This window comes from Vanacampus margaritifer, chromosome 4 (genome assembly GCF_051991255.1).
Source record: "Vanacampus margaritifer isolate UIUO_Vmar chromosome 4, RoL_Vmar_1.0, whole genome shotgun sequence".
NCBI lineage: Eukaryota > Metazoa > Chordata > Actinopteri > Syngnathiformes > Syngnathidae > Vanacampus > Vanacampus margaritifer.
The window spans coordinates 4,126,437-4,143,291 of NC_135435.1; the positions used below are offsets into that span (position 1 = coordinate 4,126,437).

Consider the following 16,855-nt stretch of genomic DNA (forward strand, 5'->3'; position numbering starts at 1 on the left):
TTAATTTACGGATAGACAACTTAGCCTGATTGTCCCATTTTTATTATCTTTGGTATGACCCAGCCAGGGATGGAACCTACATGTTGAGGGCAGACACTCTACCACTAGACCACTGAGCTGGTAGTGCATTTAGTGGAAAGAGGGGAAAAAAAGCTCAGTAAATAACTAAACAAACCACTCAAACTCACAAGTTCCACAAGAAAAAAAGGCATTTTTATCTGATTGTTTTCAGACTTGTATTTTCCCCATTTACCTTATTACAAGATTATGCAAAATCTTAAAATAAGAAAATTCAATTTATCAAATCCCAGTTCAGAGCCTTTGATGATCAGTGGTTGTGAGATGTAGTGATCATAATTTGATTGATTTGACAAGAAAAAACAAAATGCCCAAGTCAGGGGTTAGGATTGTTTTTCGGAGGTCATATAAACAGTTCAATGCTGACCCATTTGTTAGTGATGTTAGAGAATTAAAGTGGTCGGATATATATCAAGAAAACTATCTAAATACTGCACTGAACATTTTCATAGCTAGATTTGTGAAGTAGATAAATCAGCACGCTCTACTTAAAAAGAGGTCTATGAAGGGAAATGGTGCATCATGGATTGATGAGTTGAGGTCCTTGATGCATCAAAAGGACAGAGCTAAGGCTGTGGCACTTAAATCGGGGTGCTACTCGGATGGAATTTTCTATCGCAAGCTAAGGAATAAAGTCACCAAGCTAAATCACATAAAAAAGAGACGCTATTTTAAACAAAAACTTCACAACTCTGCAAGCGATAGCAAAAAACTATGGAAAACGTTAAATTAAATTATGTGTAGGAAATCTAACAAACATCAACTCTTTATTGAATGCGCTGGTCAGGTTATTACCAAACCAGGGGAAATTGCCAATTATTTTATTGACAAGGTTGACAGTTTGAGAGTCAGCATGCAATCATATGACAATTTTACATGGAATGTAATTAACGACATTATTAGTGACAAAACATCTTCTTTTTCATTTAATACAGTTAACCAAGATGCTGTGGAGAAAATGTTGTGATCCCTTTTGGATGATACATCCCCTGGTATAGATAACTTCAATGCTAGTTTTTTCTAGTGGATGCTGGTTTGCTTTCCGGACCAATATGTCATATTTTTGATAGAAGCATGCTAAGTGGAATCTGTCCGGAGCAATGGAAGGTGTCTAAAATTACACCCCTTCCAAAAGACGGTAAGACCGGTCTCACTGGTTCCAACTGTAGACCAATTAGTTTACTTCCTGTTCTTAGTAAAATGCTTGAGAAAATTAAGTACAATCAAATATTTAACTACTTTAGTGGAAATTGCTTATTTACAAATGCACAGCACACATATAGACAGAGGCACTCTACCAGCACAGCGTTAATGCACATGACTGATAAATGGTTAAAAGATACTGATAGAGAATAAGTTACTGGAGCTGTACTCTTGGATTTTACTGCTGCTTTCGATATCATTGATCATAGCATTCTCATAGCTAAACTAAAATGTTATGTTTTTTCTCCTTTATCACTGGCTTTGATTAAGAGTTATCTGTATGGTAGAACACAGAGAGTATTTTTTTAATGGCAAGTAAAAAATGTCTTGTGGAGTCCCGCAGGGAAGTTGTTTAGGACAAATTTTATTTTCATGATTTACCCAGTGCTGTTAATAATGCTGAGTTGTTAATGTATTCTGATGATTCAACTTTGTTCTGTACATCACCATCCTCAATTTTACTGAAAGAGAAACTTCAGGCTGAGTTGAATAACGTTATCAAATGTGTAATCAATGTAATTTCATTTATTAATTTATGCACCTGCAATTTCTATTTTTTTTACCTTTAAAATTGTGTACAGTTGTTTGTCTGTTTCTACTTACTTTATCTGTTTAATACTGTTTTTGTTTAATGTTTTCATTTTTACCACATAGAGTAATTTTAAATTTTGTATGTTTTTGTTGAATTATTTGAGGAGCCCAGGAAGACTAGCGACCATTTTGTGGAAGCTAATGGGGATCCTAATTAAAAATAAAAAGAATTTGATGTTGGTTAGTCATCTTAACATGTTGAAAATGTTTGTTTTAAGCCTCCCAGTACTTAAAACTGGCTGTTAACACTCAATGGCAAGACTGCTTGATCATATAAGATAATTAAGCAATAAGTATCTTAAAATAAGCAGAATCAATTTCATTTTAAGTAAAAATAACTTGTCAAAGCAAAATAAACAAATTTTTGTTAAATTTAAGAAATTATTATATCTTACTATAGATTTCAGTTTTTGCAGTGAGCGATGCTAAGATTCAAATCAAGGACCAAGAGACTGTGAGGCAGACGTAGGCCAAGTTCCCACGCCACCTCCCCACATTTGTTCGCTATGAAAAGGAACATGAAAGCCTCTGAAAAGTGTCATTGGCAAAGACTCATAACTAAGGCAGTCAACATGAGCATTGTTATTCACCTCTGGTTGAGAATTTGAAAATCAAAGCAGCAACAAATGAAAGTGTTAGGAAAACTAAGGGTCATTAAAGTAGAAAATGTGACTGTTGTGAGAAAGAAATGATTCCCTGTTCTTTTCTCCAGATTTGGAAATGGACAGTTAGTGGGAGAAAAAAAATCCCCTCAACTGTTCTTCGTGATGATTTCACAGAGGCAAAGCACACATTTCTTATCCCAAATTTAGTCTGAGCTGTTTGTGAATAAATAAATAAATAAATAAATAAAGGGTTTCACTCTGACTTTCATATGCATTTATGCATTAAAAATAGCCTATAAATATGTACACACTAGCAAATCCTGGCATTCACAGGTTGGGGTATAGAGTCTGTTTGTTGAACTGGCTGCCTGCCACTGTTGCCATGAACAGCATCTTCCAATTCCAGCTTGTAGGGTGGTTGTCATGGTAATGACCATTTATTTGCAGGGGGCACCCTTGACTCCACCATTTCTGGGACACACGGACAGCAAGAGTAAGTAAACGGGAGAGGGAAGACAAGTTCACAGACTGGTTGCTTAAATAGCAGGTTGCTGAATCTGTTTTGTTACAAATACAGTACCACAGTACCAAGTACCAGAACATAATGTAGGCTTCTTAAATCCTTCTGAGCTCTAAATACATTTTTTTTTTAAATCCACATCATTAACCCGACTGGCAAGTAACCAGTGTGTATACCTGCAAGCAACTGCAATCTCTTATACAAAGTCAGTTGAGATAGGCTCCTGCTCAACCATAATCCTGAACAAAATAAGTTGTAGTAAATGAATAAATTAGCAAACTTGAAATATGTGAAGAAACCATCATTCAATTCAATTTCTTTACCACTTGTCCTCTATCTCAGGTGTTTAAATATCAATAGCAGTTGAGGTTTGAGGTGACAAAAATAGAGTCTGATCCTCGGTCATGCATCATCCACCTGTGTAATCCGGAGGGGTTTGTATGGTCCCTCCCTCCGCGTCCCTCCCCGCCAACCTTCCAGCTCGCTTTTGCCGTGCGCTCACTCGGATCCACGCCGGCCGGCAGTCTGGTGCCTCAGAACGAATTTCGGCACTGAGGCAGTCGGGTTCCTCGCCGGAAGATCGAGTTTAAAGCTCCGCTTCTAACCCCATCCGTTCTGGCTCCGCTCGGCTCGGATTGTCCGTAACGGTGCCGCTCACACCGTTGCCATAGCAGCCCTTTCCTGGGAAGTTTGTCCGGGTTCGCCGGAATCTGGTCTCAGAAACAACTCGTCAAGTTAAAATAATTGAGAAAGACTGGACGAAACCACAAGGGATTAAAACAGGACGAGTGGATCAAAGACAACGGCCAAGGTAAGAGCAAATACATTAAATGCAAACATTCCCTAACTTGGGGGATGCGAATAAAGTCCCTCGGGTGTTAACGTTTTGATAGACCTCAATAAATTCTAACATAGCCTCCGTTATAAGGGCGTGATTTACTAACAAGATCTTCATTGATTATTTGATGTGGTGTTTGCCAAGTTGTGGTGCCAAAGAGGTCAAGTAATTAATGAACTCGTCGTGCACTGATTGACTGCTTGGGTGCTGGTGACGATGCGTTTAACAAGGCACCGAACTATTTCACCTTAACTTTGCAATAAGGTAGGCCTATTACATTTTTGGTAAAAACGGTATTACAATATCAGTCATGATTTTTTTTAAATTAGCCTACGTTATTGGTGAAATTATTACATTATAAGGTTTTATTACATTTTTGTTTGTGAGTGAAAATTGTATTGCATTTTCAGGCATTATTATATTTTCAAGAAATTATTACGTTGTAAGGTGCAACATAACTACTTATTGACGACAACGTAGTATTATGTGCTGAAGTTTTACCTACTTCCTGGCTACAAATTTGTTTCGTATCTATCTGAGGTCCGCATGTCATGTCTGAAGCTACGTGGAAATGATTGAAAAGGGTAACTTTTAAGCATGTCAACAAAAATAGCCTCATATAACATTTCAAAGAAATTTATGGTTAATTAGTAAAGCGTTTATGTTTAAAGAGTGACATTGAAAAAGAGCCTGACGGACCTTGATGTTTGTTGACCACAAGCGATTGATTGATCCCCTGTTGGGAGGTTTATTCCACATCTATCTATTCAATTTGGTTCTGGAATTTTAGACAAACACCTCCCTCGAAGAGACACATTTCAGTTGATAGATCCTATATTTCTCAAATAAAATGAAGCGATAACCTCTCCGGCAGGGGTGAAAGTGGCTAGAATTTCATGTCGGAACTCCGTGACATAAAGGTCGCTGCGCAGCCAGAATGTTTTTTTTTTTTTTTTAAATGATGTGCAAAATAGCAGATAAGAAAAACACCAAAGTGCACACAACGACGTGACTTGTCAGATACACAGAGAATGGAGCCGGTGGATAGAACACCGTGGGATAAATACATAATAGATATAGTTGGAAACGGATTACACATGCACACTGGAACAATTCAGAAGCACTTTATGTTATGTTCACACCAAAATAGGGGGAAGCGTTCCACTGTCGTGCCAAAAGTATTTACCCCCATACTAAAATTGCATCCCCTGCCGTGGGATATTATAACTTTTACCACAGAATAGTGGAGATTTTTCAAAAAGGTTCCTTGTAAACATATATTTGAACTTCTAACATCTGGAACAAAACAGAAAAACAGTAACATTCAGTCGTCTGAGCTTTTTTTTTTTTATGTATGTCTGAGATTTCCTACTGTGTATGTGGTCATTGAATGCAGCGCGAGTGTTTGCATTTATTTTGCTTCTCAGATAAATACTTTTTTCTTGTTTCAAAACAAAGCCCACGTGTGGTTTTTATGTAGCTATTGAAAAACATGTGTTGTACACGCAGTTCCGGACCCCTGCTCTCCGGCCATTTGAACACAGATGCTGCAACAGCACCTACTGAGGCAATAGAAAATCTTGCAAATTAATTTGAGTGTCTGAACCGCCATTCACATTGTCATGTGAGGAACAGAATTTAGACCCAAAAGCAGACAGGATACAGAAGTTGAAAAGTAAAAGTCTTTATACAAAAAATACAAAGTAAGTATTAGGACATAGAATAAAACTAGACGTTCTGACAATGTGTAATTCAATATATCCCGCTAGAACCATGCTCAAGTAAACATAACAGAATAAAAGTCTAAAAGTATAACAACATCAAGAACCCAAACCTGGTCACAACACACATGGTAGAAATTAGTTCCCTGCAGAGTATTAAGATAATCTGCAATGTGTAGAGACTGCATCTTTGCTTGTGTTTAGCGCTCAAGTACTTCTTTCACAAAGTTGTCTTAGAGACCATGAGGGTCGCAGATTTGATTCCTGATGTGAATAAAAATATTCAAATTGGGACTTGTCGCTGGAAAGATGTTAGTAGTACGGTACATGTCGTATTCACTGTAACAATGCTTTTAATAAGATCAAGGGCATCAACTTAAACACTATTTGTTCAATTAATTCAATAAACAAATTAATAATGAAAATAAAAGAGTGATACCACAAATGGAGAAACAAATCAAGCAATGATATAACAACACAAAGTAGGAACATGTCGCAATATTCACATTAAATAGGTCTAATGCAGGGATAGGGAACCCTGGTCCTCGAGAGCCACCGTCCCTGCCTGTTTTCCATGTCTCTCTCCTCAAACACAGCTGACTCAACTGATCAGCTAATCAAGCTCTGTAGAAGCCTAATAACGATCTTGTTCATCAATCAGGTGTGTTGATGGAGGGAGATATGGAAAACAGGCAGGACAGCGGCTCTCGAGGACCATGGTTCCCTACCCCTGGACTAATGGATCTCTCTGATATAAAACATTTTCAGGGACCTTGTTTAGAAAAACGTGACTTTCAGAATTAATTTTTGTCTGATTTTAAGTTGTCATTGCCAGAATAGCCCCTCCCATCTCTTGTACAATTGTCAACAGAGCTATAATCGAATTCCACATCATCCAGCACTAGATGAACAGCGCAGATGATACATTAATGGTTGATTAACTCTGATTAACGTGTTTGTGAATTTCCATGTACTGTTTAATAGCTTTAAATCTCACTGATTGATTTTACCCATGGTTAGAACTCAAGCATTCTTCCTGGGAAAGTGGAAATGTGTGATGCTGAGGATTATTACAAAATGATGAAAAACTGTCTTTCTATTTCAACCGTGACATATAAACCAGAACAATGAAGAGTGACATTTAACTGCTGTCTGATTTAGCTAATGTCAAGTCTAAGCATATAAGTTAGGATAAGTTAGTGACCGATGTTCACCCAGACATAAAGTAATAATAATGCTTTTACAGAAAGCCCCTACACCATTACATAGATAAGAGCTACTTACTCTTGGCGTTCTCATTTACATGATCCACATTCTGCTTAATAGCTACTGCTTGGGCATTTTTATGATACATTTGATGTATTTTCCTGATTTCAGATGATAAATTATTGTCTCTTTCTGCATCTGAATCCCCCCCTGATTCTCTCTGTGTACAACCAAACAACCAAAACCCCCAATCATTCAATTAGAAGAGGATCACAATGAGACTTATGATCCAGTCAGGTCTTGACACTTTGTCCACTATTAATTGAGAAATTAAACCTAATTTAGTGGAAAAAATTACATCTACATCTTTGGAAAACTTACATCTACCCTACCATTTTCTCTGCCACTTGACCTTGCTGGGGTCTCGAGTGTGGTGCAGTTTAAACCCTGGAGTGGTTGCTTACCAATTGCACATATAAACACACATCAGCACTTGCTCATATTTATCACTCAGTTCCTTAAGCCCCAATATTTGATTTGGCAGAGGCTTCTTTTCTTGATTTACAGATATAATTCTTAAAAAGTTTCCTCCTGTAAACATCATTAAGCATATAATTATTATTAGCGACCATACACCAGTCTCACTTTCCCTACAAGTTGATTATACCTTTAAACCACCACCAACATGGCGTTTTAACATCTCACTGCTAAACGATGCAGAGTTTGATAAAATTATAAGGAAAGAGTGGGCAGACTTTTTGGAAATAAATGACTCTCCAAGCCTAGCCAAATTCCAACACTTCAGGGTACGCTCCAACCGCCTGGCTTAGCTAAAGATATTACCAAGCTTTCTCCGACAACAACAAAAAAACTTTCAAAAATATATAAGTTACTTTCATATACGGATAAAATGTCTTTACCCATCTTAAAATGGGAGACAGACTTGTCTATAGCTCCGGAATCTGACTTTTGGATTCAAGTTTGTGAAAATGCATTTAAAATGACAAAACACACAAATTTACAACTTATCCAATACAAAATTATCCATAGAACATACATTACTCAATATATGATGAAGAAAATGGGGCTCTCCGACTCCGACATTTGTCTCGAGTGTTTACAAAACACTACAGACACTTATTTTCATGCTTTATGGTTATGCACTCCGGTTATGTATTTCTGGACTAAAGTCTTAGAAAAACTTCCCGCTATCTTGGACTATAGGATACCTTTATCTCCAAACTTGTGTTTGCTAGGTGACCTAACAACAACTGACCTACCACATAAACAATTTCAATCTACACTTGTAGCCTTTACTATCGCTAAAAAAACAATTCTTGTTAACTGGAAAAATAAACAAACTCTGAATATCGACCAATGGTCTAACCTCCTCATAAATCACATTTTAATGAAAAAAATATCGGCCTCAAATAAAAAACAAATATCAAAATTCATAGAAATATGGTCTACGTATATAGAATATTTTAACCTAATTCTGGTTATTTAATTCTGCCTGTTAGCGAGAGCCACCACATTGTGATAACTTACATTGATGTCTCTGCATTTGACAGTTTGTAACTAATGGTTGTATTTTTATAGTCAGGAACCCAGTTGCTGCCAACAGGATCGAGCAGATTCACCTCCAATGGGCACTAAGGGCTAATAGTCGGATTCACTGCATGCCAGGGGACTAACTCTACAGGTGCTGTCCCCCCTGGATGGGCGTGGGCGGGTCTGCCCCTCTGTTGGCTGCTGGGTGGCGGCTGCGTCTTGGTCATTCCCTGGGTCTCGTGGGGGGTGCTGTGTTGCGGGGCTCTCCCTGGCGTCCGGGGCGGCGCCGCACCGGCGCGGTCCGTCGCTCTGGGTCCGGCGACGCGGGTTGGGGCCTGTGGGCCGCCGGGGTGCCCCGTGGTTCCCTCTCCCCTCCCCCTTCCTCCCCCTTGCTTCCTCTCCCTCTTCACCTCTCCCCGCCCGTCCTCCGCCTCCCTGTCCCTTCTCCCTCGTCGCCCTTCCTCCTCCTCTCCCCCTCTCTCTGCGGCCCTGCCGCTGCCTCCTGCCCTTCCTGTCGTCTCCTTCCCCCGTCCCCTCCCCCTCCCCTGTCCGCCCTCCTCCCCCTCCCCTGGGCCGGGGGTTCCATCCGTGGCCCGGGTCTCGGCGCTCCGGGGGCCGGGGGAGTGGGCGGGATTGGTGTTGTGCCCGCCCCGCTCCGGTGGGCCTCCGGGCACTTCAGGCGGGCCCCGGTATCCGGGGGGCGTGGGTGGGGGTTTTGGTGGGCGGGTGCGCCTCCCCCCCCCCCCCCCCCGCCCGGTTGGGGGGGGCCCAGCTGGTCGCTCCTCTTAACTCACTGCACTAGTTTTGCACAATACATTTTAGGGCACATAACACACTTTGGGGGGGAATGGGGTGGGGTGGAGACACCGTCTCCGCCCTGCAGCTCCCCTCCAAATTTTAATGCACCACACAACTGGGGGGGGGGGGGGGGTCATCGGTTGGGGCAGGCCGCAGTATAGAGCAGTGCTGCGGTCGCCTGTCCGTGTGTCCCTTGGTTGGTGGGGGGGTGGTGGTGGGGGTGCCGGGGTGGGGGGTGCTGGGGTGGGTGTCTGGGGATTTGGGGACCTGGGGGGCGGTTGGGGCTGGGTTGGGGTGGGTAGCGGGGGCGGGGGGGGAGCGGGGGTTGTGGGCCGGTGGGGTGCCTGGTGGGCCTGCAGTGCCCCGTCCTGCTGCGTTGGGTTGGGGGCGCGGGCCGCGTTGGGGTGGGGGGCGCTCCTGCTCCGGGGTTTGCTCTCCGGCCGGTGCCCCCTGCGGGGCCCGGGGGTCGTCCTTTGGCCGCGGCCTGGGAGGCCCTGAGGTGTTGCGCTTGCTCTGTCCTGGCGGGGGTCGACGGCTCCCCTCTTTGGTGGAGATTTTCATGCATGGTAGATCCACCACACCAGCATCTATCGAGACTCAGACACAATTTGTTTCTCCCTCAGGTCATTGATTCGGTGGAGGCTGGTGTCTGTGGATCTCACTCTGCTTCGTCTGTCCTTTCTACCTTTCCTCAGTTTCTCCTTTGGGCCCTTGAGGTTTCCCTGATTTGTTGGAGTTTAGATGTCTCTGGGGTTGGTGAAGGTTAGTGGCCCGGTGGGTGGTGTCTGGTCGGTGCTGGGCTTCGCTTTTCTTTCTTTTCTTTGGTCCCCCTTCGGGTCTCCTGGCGGCCCCACGACTCTGGCTGGATTTTGAAGTGTTCGGTTTAGGTGAACGGTATGGGAATTCTTTTTTTTTTCTTTCTCACGCACGCACGCACGCACGCACGCACGCACGCACGCACGCACGCACGCACACACGCACGCACGCACAAACACACATAAAAAATAAATAAATAAATAAATAAAATAAATAAATAAAAAGGGAGAACAATGATGATGACATTTCAAATGATCAATACTGAGATCTCCCAGAAAAAAACAAAGAAAGAAAAAAAATAAAAATAAAAATAAAAAATTAAGCATATAATTTATACATGTATTAGTTGTAAAATGGCGGCATGGTGTTTGACTGGTTAGCACGTCCGCCTCCCAGTGCAGAGGACGTGAGATCGAGTCCGGGCTTTGGTCTTCCTGGGTGGAGTTTGTATGTTCTCCCCGTGCTTGCGTGGGTTTTCTCCGGGTACTCCGGTTTCCTCCCACATTTCAAAGACATGCATGGCAGGTTAATTGAACGCTCCAAATTGTCCATAGGTGTGATTGTGAGTGTGGGTGGTTGTTCGTCTGTGTGTGCCCTGCGATTGGCTGGCAACCAGTTCAGGGTGTACCCCACCTACTGCCTGAATCCAGCTGGGATAGGCTCCAGCGACCCTTGTGAGGACAAGTGGTTAGGAAAATGGATGGATAGTTGTAAAATGTCTGAAGACCTCTTGTTTATGTTGAACAAATTTAAAACATCATAAACCATGCTGTTTCTACTAAGTACTGTCTCTAATGTTCTCCAATTTAGATACTGCAAATTTATTGGATTGTATGGCGAGAAACGTTTCTTGGGAGTAATATGGCGGCCTCGCGGCTTCAAAAGTCTTGGCCTGTCGGCTATCCAGTCATATATACAGATCAGTGGTCGGGGGCCACAAACGTGCTTTGAGGCTGCCTGGGATCCACATTTGATTTGTAAAAAGCCTTGATGGAACATGAGAAACCTCAGGGAATGTGTTGGGCCTGGAGAGTGCCGGCTTGTCGCACCATTGCCTTTTTCCCTGCTTGGACTATCAAGTGGATAAGTACAACTCAAGACAAATCTGGACATCTAATGCAGTTTTGAAGGGTGGGAATACTAGTGCATAATAATCAGCCTTCTTTTGTTGGAATTATTATGGTCTTTTTTTAACATATTTTCTTTAATTTTTATCATTGGCTGGGTGCCAGTTTGTGGGCTTATATTAAATGACAATAACAAGTGTGGAACAGAAGCGGCAAAAATAAGGATGGGGAGACTCATCATTTTTACCATATAAAAGACCCTGTAGAACAACAATACTGGAGAATAATATCTATTCTCCCTGTTTGACCCATTATGATACACTACATACTATTTTGCATGAAATATATTAATTGCCAAAGAAAGAAACAAGTTGTTTTCCTTCAGATAAATCTAAAACGGCCATGGAAAATGATTCCTAAAGTTCTAGCTAATTCACCTGAAGCCACATTCCTAGCAAGTTGTCTTCTCAGAAGAGCAACATAATCAAATATTCCACAAGAAAAAAAAGAAGGAAACACAAAGGTAGAGAAAAAGGTAAGCACAAAGCTAGCGTCATTGTGTGGGATGCTTTACTTCAGGTGGGATGGTGAAGCTGGTCTGAGATGATGGGAAGGTGGATGTTTCAGCCACAAAAGACAATTTTGTATGTGAACCTGTTGGAGTCAGTAAAAGACAGCAGAAAAATAGCCATGAACTCATTTGCTCCCCAAAATGTATAAATACGTTCTATTTTAAATATTACCATGCTCCCAAAGACTATAGCACACAGAAGGCTTTGAACTGAAGAGAATAGTTGAAGCAATAGTAGTTATTACAAAAACGACCAGCATGTGGCAGCAGAGTATAAGAGATCAACCAGGGCCATGTTGCAAAAAGCCCTTTCCCCACTGCTTTTAACAGATTTGTGAATAGTAGAATTATATTTAAAAAATCCTGATGAAAAAAGAGACTCTAATCTTTCTTTTGGTAGGTTCCATGTTTTTATAGCAATAGAACACAATATTCTGTGGGACTTGCAAAATCAGTCAAAATCCAGTATAACAGCCGGGAACGAAGGGGGTTGCTTCAGTGAAAATGGCTTGGAGTGAATGAAATAAACATTCAGCCATTTTTACAATTGAATGGGTCAGATTCATGTTAGAATGGCCCTTTCAAACTCCATACAGACCTAAATCCCATTAATTATGTTTACAGCTTTCCCCCCAATCTGACTGAGATTCGCCTATTTTGTGAAGAAGCACAAAGAATTCAGTCTCAAGTTGTTAGAGAAACACCCCCAAAAACCTGCAACTGTAATTGCAGCAAAAGGTTGTTCTACAAAGTGTTGACTCTGGTGTGTTGAATATTTTTACACACCACACTTTTGACTCTCTCTTTCCAGGGAATTTTCTTTTTGGTTTTGGTGAGGATAAGCACTATAGAAACTCGAGGGATGAGGAACAATTATTTGCTGATGCCAAGTTTGTCATGGGCGGATTAATTAATTGCTCATTGGATACATCTCCAAATATTTTTTTTCCAATACATCAACTTTTCCACTTGATTGGGGAAGTCAGTGGGTAAATTCTATGGTTCCGTTCCAAATGCATTCAGAGCTGCTCTGGGATCTGCTGACCACTGCAATTGGCTCATACTTACCAGTAGTAAATGGGGCTGATAAAATAATTCAAAATGTCAAGCAGTGGTGTCCAGAGAGCGTCAAAAGGCTGCAGGGATGTTTTGACATCACTGACTGAAGCTGTCTATTGTCTTTCAGTAACTTCAGTGGTCAATGATCAGTAAAATAAAGAGGTCAACCGACAGGTGTCCTAAAAAGTCAAACTGGAAAATAAAAGCAAAGTGAAGTTGTCCTCCTCTCAAGGGATCAACTTCTTTGCTTGGCAGCACATTGTGGCAGATGTGAACACTGTCCCATTCAGCTGCAGGCTTATCCAAAAATGATGGCTGCAGATTGCTTTCTAATGACCTCAATTTGTTAATGACAACAGTTTTCATCAAATACTTTGATACAGAGGAGGTGATGAGTGTCTCAAGATCATCAGTTCATACATAGTATTCCAAAAAAGTTGGGACACTATACAAATTTTGAATAAAAACGCAATGCAATTATGTGGAAGTGCCAATTTCAATATTTTGTTCAAAATAGAACATAGATGACAGGTCAAAAGTTTAAACTGAGAAAATGTATCATTTTAAGGGAAAAATATGTTGATTGTAAATCCAACAAATGTGTGTGTGTGTGCCAACAAATCTAAAAAAAAGTTAGGACAGGTAGCAATAAAAGGCTGGAAAAGTCAATTGCACTTATGAAAACACAGCTGGAAGACCTGTTACCACTAATGAGGTCCATTGGCAACTTGATTGGAGTATAAAAAGAGCTTCTCGGAGTGGTTCTGAGTGTCTCTCAGAAGATGGGTAGAGAATCACCAATTCCTCCAATGTTGCGCAGAAATATCAGAAAGGTGTTTGTTTACCAGCGAAAAATTGCAAAAAGGTTGAAGTAATCATCATCTACAGTGCATAACATCATCCAAAGATTCAGAGAATCTGGAACAATCTCTGTCTGTAAGGGACAAGGCCAAAACATCATACTGGATGCCCATGATCTTCGGGCCCTTAAACGGCACTGCACCGCAAACAGGAATGCTTACTGTAAGGGAAATCACAGAAAGGGCTCAGCAATACTTCCTGAAAACATTGCGGGTGAACACAATCCACCGTACCAGCCGCCGTTGCCAGATGAAACTCTACAGTACAAAGAAGAAGCCATTTCTAAAGCAGACCAAGAAGCGCAGGCGTTTCTCTGGGCCAGGGGTCATTTAAAATTGAGTGTGGTAAAGTGAAAACCTGTTTTGTGGTCAGACGAATCACGATTCGAAGTTCTTTGTGGAAAACTGGGGCACTATATCATACTGACTAAAGAGGACAAGGAAAACCCAAGTTGTTATTAGCACTCAGTTTATAAGCCTGCATTTGTGATGGTATAGTGTTGCATGAGTGCGTGTGGCATGGGCAGCATCCACATCTGGAAAAGCATCGTCAATGCAGAAAGGTGTAATCAGATTGGAGAACAACATATACTCCCATCCAGGCATCATCACTTTCAGAGAAGATCTTGCATTTCTCAACACGATAATGCCAGACCACATGCAGCACCAATTACAACATCATGGCTGCGTAGGAAAAGGATCCCGGTATTGAAATGGCCAGCCTGCAGTCCACTTCTTTCACTTATAGAGCATATTTGGTGCATCATAAAGCGGAAGGTGCAACAAAGAAAGCCCAAGACAGTTTAACAGTTAGAGAGACGCGTGTTAGACAAGAATGGGACAGCATTCCTATTCCTAAACTTGAGAAACTTGTCTCTTTGATCCCCAGACGTTTGCAGACTGTTGTAAGAAGAGGGGATGCCTCACTGTGGTGAAAATGGCCTTGTCCCAACTTTTTGAGATTTGTTGACACCATAGAATTTAAAATTAATATATTTTCCCCTTAAAACTATACATTTTCTCAGTTTAAACTTTTGACCTGTTCTCTATGTTCTATTCTGAATAAAATATAAAAATTTGGCACTTCCACATAATTGCATTCAGTTTTTATTCACAATTTGTATAGTGTCCCAACTTTTTGGCAATTGTGTTTGTATATATATATATATATATATATATATATATATATATATATATATATATATATATATAAACCTTATCAACATAAATATCAGGTCATGATGGACATTCTGTTTGATGCCCTAATGCTCTATTCCACATGAACAGTCATCATGATAATACTTTTGTTTCTCTGTTGTGAATATATATTCTTTTGTTTTTGTTTCCAACAAAAGAACATTGTTTAATTTGCATTCCATTACCGTAGATCAGTGTTTGTTAAACTTTTTACATCAGTCACTGCATCAAAAATTCTTCCTTTCCAAGTATCACCGTCATGACGACCATCAAAATTCAGAAGCATAGTGGCCCAAGTCGTCATTAAAAACGACTCAGCGCTTTAATTTCTATAAAATATGTTTAATATTTACAATAGCCACTGTAACAATATGCAGTTTAAACTTCAACAATGTGCTTAATAACAGGAAAATAAAACAATTACTTAAATAATGATGCAATTCAAATGTATTGCATGCAAATGTTAAATGAAAATTGTACTTACACATTTGTAAACAACCAGCTTGTAGATCAAGTGAGAATAAATTGTACTTGTGAATAACTTAACAAGTATACTGTACTATAACATTGTGGACAGTTTGAACATTTTATTTTATTGGCTTGTGTATCCTTGAACATTGTTGTCATACTATGAGTACCATCATGATTTGTGTTTTAGTTTTGTTTCGTGGGATGTCTTTCTTGAGGTTTCTTTCATGTTATGTCTTGTAAGGGTTACGGTTGGCTGAAAGTATTGATGCTTCATGGGGCTTCATCTCACCATCACTAATGGCGGTGCTGTGGGCTCGATAGTCGTAGACAGCACAGCTGTGCTCGAGCGTAAAAACTGGCAAGTTTTCATGCTTCTGCAAGCCTCATTTAGTGTGTTTGAGAATTTGGTTGAGTGCTCTGTGCCCTTGGCACAGGTGGTGTAATGATTTTGGTGAATTTGATCGAGGTGCATGCAGACAGACTCCGACCTCCACGGATATGTGTGGCGGATGTCATCGTATTTAATTCAGAAATATAACAAAACATGCATCAAGCCCTCGGAATCATTGTAGTCAATTAATTAAGGATTATCATAATAATAATTATTATTATTGTTAGTATCGTCTTTAGAATATTTTCTAATCACACCACTGGCCGCGACACAGATATGAGGGGGTGCCCTGGCCAACTTCATCCACCCGTAGAGGACTGCTTGCAGTTCCATATAGATGTACTTTGCGTTCTTTGGTCTCCTGCATGGAGTCCACATATCAGTTTTTGATTCGCCGATGTCAAGGACTGTACGCCTCTCACGCACTGATTTTACATGGAATGAGAGGAGCCGCTTCCACTGACAGCGAAGTGGCGCAATTCGCCTGTTTCTAACTGTGCCAAGCTGCGACATCTATGAAAAGCCTGCCCAGTTGCACGACCCAACACCAGATAAGCGGACAGTGGATGGATGGATGGATGATTGGATGGTGGGTGGTTTTCCAGTAGGTTATAATCTGAAATGATAAAATTAGGTCAGGATTTTGGAGCAAATCACCGATCAAGCAAGTTTATTAAACACAATGACCGAACACCAATCTGATCGGAAGATGGACCAAAATGTCCAGTTTATTTATTAAACAACTTGTTTATTTACTGTACAGTCAACCCCCGCTGGCCGAGGGTTGGGATTGAATAGCCATTTGTGTACGGGTAATTATGACATTACAATTGGTCAGTGGCTAATCATAAAATGCAACATATCTGACGATCAGATGTGTTTGAAGTCTACAATTTTTTAAGCCGGACGGTCTGAATTAGCAGCCTCTTGATGGCACACTTAAATGATCTGCCTTCAGCATTTTGTGATAGATCCGCTTTGCTTAGAACAGGGATGGGCAAACTTTTTGACTTGCGGGCCACAATGGGTTTGAAATTTTGACAGATGGGCCGGACCAGGAGCATTTGGACCTCATAGCACAGTAAAAACACACAGATAAATGTACAACCCAATTTACTTATAGTGTGCACTTAGGACTGCGTTTTTCAGATGTGCAAAGTCCACATATTTAAAACAGCTTTTCCAATAGCTTCATTTTTATTGTTTTAGCTCAACTTTTGCTGTGTTTTTATGCTTTGTAAAGTGACCTTTGGTGTTCTGAAATGTGCTGTTTTTAAATGAAATGTATTATTATTATTATTATGATTATTAT

General features: G+C 40.8%; 1 protein-coding gene across 5 annotated transcripts in view; it reads left to right on the top strand.

The window, feature by feature from the left end:
* The first annotated feature begins 3,499 nt into the window (after positions 1-3,499).
* The window catches only part of LOC144050774 (SH3 and multiple ankyrin repeat domains protein 2-like), a 280,805-nt gene continuing 267,449 nt past the window's right edge, over positions 3,500-16,855 (top strand). For all 5 annotated transcript variants that reach the window (XM_077564353.1, XM_077564354.1, XM_077564355.1 and 2 more), the window contains exon 1: positions 3,500-3,808. The gene's annotated coding sequence lies outside the window, so the exon portion shown is untranslated. The remainder of the gene's footprint in view (positions 3,809-16,855) is intronic.